The sequence below is a fragment of the Clupea harengus genome, chromosome 16, assembly GCF_900700415.2.
Source record: "Clupea harengus chromosome 16, Ch_v2.0.2, whole genome shotgun sequence".
In the NCBI taxonomy this organism is placed as follows: Eukaryota; Metazoa; Chordata; class Actinopteri; order Clupeiformes; family Clupeidae; genus Clupea; species Clupea harengus.
The window spans coordinates 7,782,465-7,787,464 of NC_045167.1; positions in this window are offsets into that span (position 1 = coordinate 7,782,465).

Genomic DNA, 5,000 nt, shown 5'->3' on the forward strand with positions numbered 1-5,000 from the left:
CTTTCAGTAAAGTAAATATAGAACTGAATTAAGCCTACCCCGACCTCAAAGTTAACACGTTTGGAGCAGAACTGACTTCTTGTGTAGCCATTCTAAACACACCTGTGCTGCTTCAATGTAAAATGTCAGCTTGATGTTCTTCTGCTTTATATTGTTGCGTTCAAGAAGAAATGCGGATTTGTGATTTAAAGGTATCATTGGTATTGATACAAATAACAGATGTCATGATCACACATAACATAATTGGTAACCCTTTACTTAAACCCAGTATCCATAAAGTATACCGTATATTATACACATATTCATGAAAGGTTATAAAGTATTTATAATTCATGTGGTAGGTGAAGAACCAGAAGAACCGCAAGGCAACTCGGTGGAAACAAACAGCTGTGAAAGTTTCCCTGGAGCAGTTCTAAGCTAAAGAATAAAAAACATCAACGAATATGCACATCTCACAGCTTCACAATTGGCTACCAGGCTTTACAGCTGATTGTTTTCATATGATTCACTGACCAGACAATTAACTCATAATGATTGACATAAGTGTATATCATTATTTATGCATGAGTAAACTCAAAAAGTGTAACCCCAGGTTATAATATAAGCCCCTACAGACTGAAGAGCCTCTTAATATTTTATTACTTTAATACTTTATAGAGCCATATGTGTTTCCATACAAGCTTTCATAATAGTTGTTGTGTCGGGATCTTAGAACAACATCTGAGCATTTTATGAGTGCAATCATGTCTATTTGTGACGCTGCGTTTCTTAAGCGCGTCCTCACCGCGTCCTTATGGACTTTTGTTATACTTGTAACAGCCTACAGAGACTTCTACAGTCCTTATTGTACGGAGATTTCTAGAGTCCTTATTGTACATCCCCACATAACTGTCTGAACTGGTTCATCTTGGCTGGCGTGTGTGAAAGCATAGGGGTGCTTATCGCTAACACCATGCCAAACAATTCACTTCACGTTCATTCATTTACTGTTGACCAAAATCTCAGTTTTATTGTACCAAAATTGTTCCATCAAATCACTGTTATTCAGTTGCCTTTACATGTAGCATATGAGAAAGAATGACAGTGTACCATACCAGGCCTGTTCAACCAATAAAGTTGAATTACTTTTTGCCACGATTGTATCTTTTCCTGTATTAGAAAGTGCGCTCCCGTCCCGGGACTCCTTTATGGTTTGGGCAGGTTCGCGAGGAACATGGTTTCGCCCTCGCAAATTCAATTAACTATTTTGTAAGGTTTTCAGTGGTGAGTGTGACCTATAACTATTGATATCGTTATTTTTAAGGCCTGACGTTGTTCAAATTATTATTGGTACCATTTTAACTTTATTAACAGCGTATTTCTTCTGCCACATGACATCACCCCTGTGCTGTGAGCCTATGGTGGTATGGGCCAATTAAGGGTAGTTCAGCAACCTGTTAAAACGGTTAGCGTGGTAGTTGTTGAGAGGCTTTTGTGCAGGGAGCTTCTTGGGTGAGAGTTTGGTTGTGAGCTTAGTCTATGCTCTTCTTCTCTCAGCTTCAGAAGCGTCTGTACTGTCTCAATTTAGTGACAAGTGTACTACGCTGTAATACTGTCTATACATATACAGCTGTTTGTAAATATCTTTTTGTTTTCATTTACATTCTCCGTCTTTTTGTTTATATTTTTCACATTTTGGATTATGCACCTGGTGGAGGACAAATACATTTCCAACCACCGAGTTTTGTCTCCCTGCTGCCTTTTGTGCCTTCCCTAAAAGACTCTCGACACGGATACCCTTTGACACCATTTATGAATAATTATATAGACCAATACTGTATGCATTATGAACACTTTATAAACATTTATGAAGGTGTTTGTAATACTTTATGAACACTCTATAAACATTTATGAAGGTGTTTGTAATGCTTTATGGATGCTGGCTTTAAAGCAGCATTATGGAGCTTTGGTCCAAAACTACCGGCCCCAAATTGTTGCATAGTGTTGCTTTAAGTAAAGTCTAACGAAACAGGACAATATAAATTTAGAACCAAAGAAAGTCTCCCGCAACCCTTAACATGGAACTCAATTATAAGTTCAACATCCTTTACATTGATGCATTTAGCTTCTTTTTTTGCCAAAGTATAGATGAGGTATAAACTTGATCAATACGAGTGCTGAACCATACCCATTCAAACTCTACCAAAAACTTCTGTTTTGGTAGCAACTTAATCTATCCCTGCTGCAGGACCAGAATATGATATGCATATACTGAACGGAATAGCCATTAGGATGCCACACGGAGCATATATCACAAGAGGTGATTTCCTGTAAAGCTGGATGATGTGTCCCTTTGGATACTGGATCTGATTCATTTCCTAAGGTGTGATATCAGTGTGCCCCACTGAATAGAGACACACCTGGAGCTCAGTGGGCTGAGATGTTTGATCTGGTCTCATCCGTCTGTATGTAAACTGATTCTGCTTTTCTTCCTGACTTTTTTTCTTACTATAGAAGGCAGGAGGGTATTTAAATGTTCCCTGGAAGCGATTATTTTCAACCCACCGCAAGGGAGTGAGCGAGGGAGAGAGGGAGGGAAAACAGAGAGAGAGCCTCGGGTCTCCGTGGTGACGAGATATTGGAGACTTTTGTTTCGCTCCTGCCAACGAGCGGAACTATTCGGGTGTGTCTTTTTCTCTTTTTCTCTCCTGCCGGAGAGGATTTTGGCACTTTCTCTACAGCGCTATCAAATGTCCCCTATTTCAAATGAGTCCCCATGGCCCCCAGATCACTCAGCTGTCAGGCACACACACACACCCTCCCTCAGTACACACCACACAGACACACACACACACTGGGATTTCTAAAATGATACAATGCTTTTGTATTACTTATTTGTCCAATTGATCTTGAGACCTCAGTGCATCATTTAGCATCTACTGCTGACAGACTACAGCATGTAAGATGTAAGATGCTGGATGTGGCCTAGTGAAAGTCTGTGGAGCTTTTGGTAACTGGTTTGATTGCATATGACCTGACTGGGAAGAGTTGGGCCTGTCTAGCAACACCAATGTCCTGAATTCATTTCCTTGAGTCTCTCCAGCTCCATTGATACTCTGAGACGTCATCTTCTGTCATCTACTGAGAGTTCTTTGATGATTCTTAGAATGAGGGACGTGCACAGGAATTTTGAAGGGCCATTGCTCTGACCTGAAAAAAGGGCACCCCCCTTCTTTATTAATAGTAATAAATAAAACACTCAAATACAGCAATTCATTTGAGCATGGCATCATTCTGTGGAGAACATTCCAGCCAGTGGTCATCATCATACCAGTGGGATTGAAAAGAGCGCCCTTCTGCATTTTTTGTGAAGTTCACAATAGGCTGAATGTGAAAATTTGATGAAGGCCTGATTGTACTTAAGATTATTGCTCTGTACATGAGCTGGATCTGTTGGATTACTCAATCTAAATCTGTGTTCATGGATTCTGCCTCACTCTCCATCTCAATATCCTCCCTTGTTGGCATCCTATCCTGACTTTCTGTGTCGTCTCTCCTTTCCCTGTTTTCCAAATCTGTTCTGTTCTCATCTGGGTCCGGCTCTGGCTCTTTGTCTTTGTCTGCAGTTGATGTACTTGGCTCGTCATCTGTCCAATTATGTATTATTGTTATTACCATTATCATTACTATTGTAAGGCCCACTAGAAGCAGTGGTATGTTATTTCTGTTCTGCTCAGGCAAGATCTTTGACAGGATCTCTAAAATAGCCTATACTTTTTTTAAGATTACAATTATTTAGCATATGGCTCTTTATCCCTGTACTTTCTAGCATGGTCCTTTCATCTCATATTTGGTGACCAGCACTTAGGTCTAACTGTCCTACTGTATGTGTCTCCTGGTCCACATTTTTCTCTGGTCTGGAGGCTTGTGGTTGCTCCACATCTTAAATGTAATGTAATTATAATAAATTGCCATTAGTAGGCTTAAAATATTAGTCTGAAAATATGAGCCTGTTTCACATTAATTAATTAGCCTACACATTGTCATCTTTACCACAATGCAATGTCTCTGTCTCACCTGCTGGTTTGCTTTTTTGTAACCAACTCTGCAAAGATGTGCTCCCATTTGCTGCCTCCTTTAGCTGCTTCTCTCTCTCTGGAATCCTTCTCTTTTCCGTAGGCATTCTAGCTTCTACCGCACTCTACACTTAACAACACCCAAAACAGTGATAAGATTTAAGCATTTAAGCATTTTGAATGAAATCATTCATGGGATGCATTACTTCCATCATTTATTTTTCTTGTTAAAACGAAATGTTAGAAACTAACCATCAGCAGACATGTAGCTTAGTTTTCCTACCAAAAAATTAGCATGTGATAACGTGCTGGTTGTCTGGCAGGCAAGCTAGCTGCCTGATTCTTTAGGCTAAACGTGTCAAACTGAGCCTTGCATTTCATATAACTTGATGATGATTGTTCGTTTGTTATTCATTTCTACAACTTAAAACTCACCTTTTCTTACTACGTCAAAGCAGTTGCGCATCGATTAAGTCACACAAGACAACCGTGACCGTCTCTCGAGGCAAAAATGCAGGCTCTCAGGTGCCGGTCGTGTGTAGCACCGCACCTACAGTAATCAGAGTAGGGGGCTTTCCCAAACTAGCTACTTGACCCTCCCCCTACTCACTTACACTCCCATTGCCCATAGGCTACTTTATGAAATGTTTCGGGTGGTGATTTTTTTTAACTAGGCCTACATGAAGTTCTGCAGCCGTTATACTATTTAAAAAAAAAAAAAAATCCCTCGGAGGGGCAGCTTGAGTCGAGGCAGTTGCCCGGGCAACCTTAGCCCCCCCCCCCTGTGCACGTCCTTCTTCTAAAATCCCCCTGAAAGTTCTTAATCAACTATTCTGATCAGTTCAGATGTCCCAAAAGTTCAGACCAAAGATTTGCCACAAGACGAACTGCAACCACTTGAAACCAGGAACGTGTTGCAACAAAGCGTTCTATAACCACGTTCAG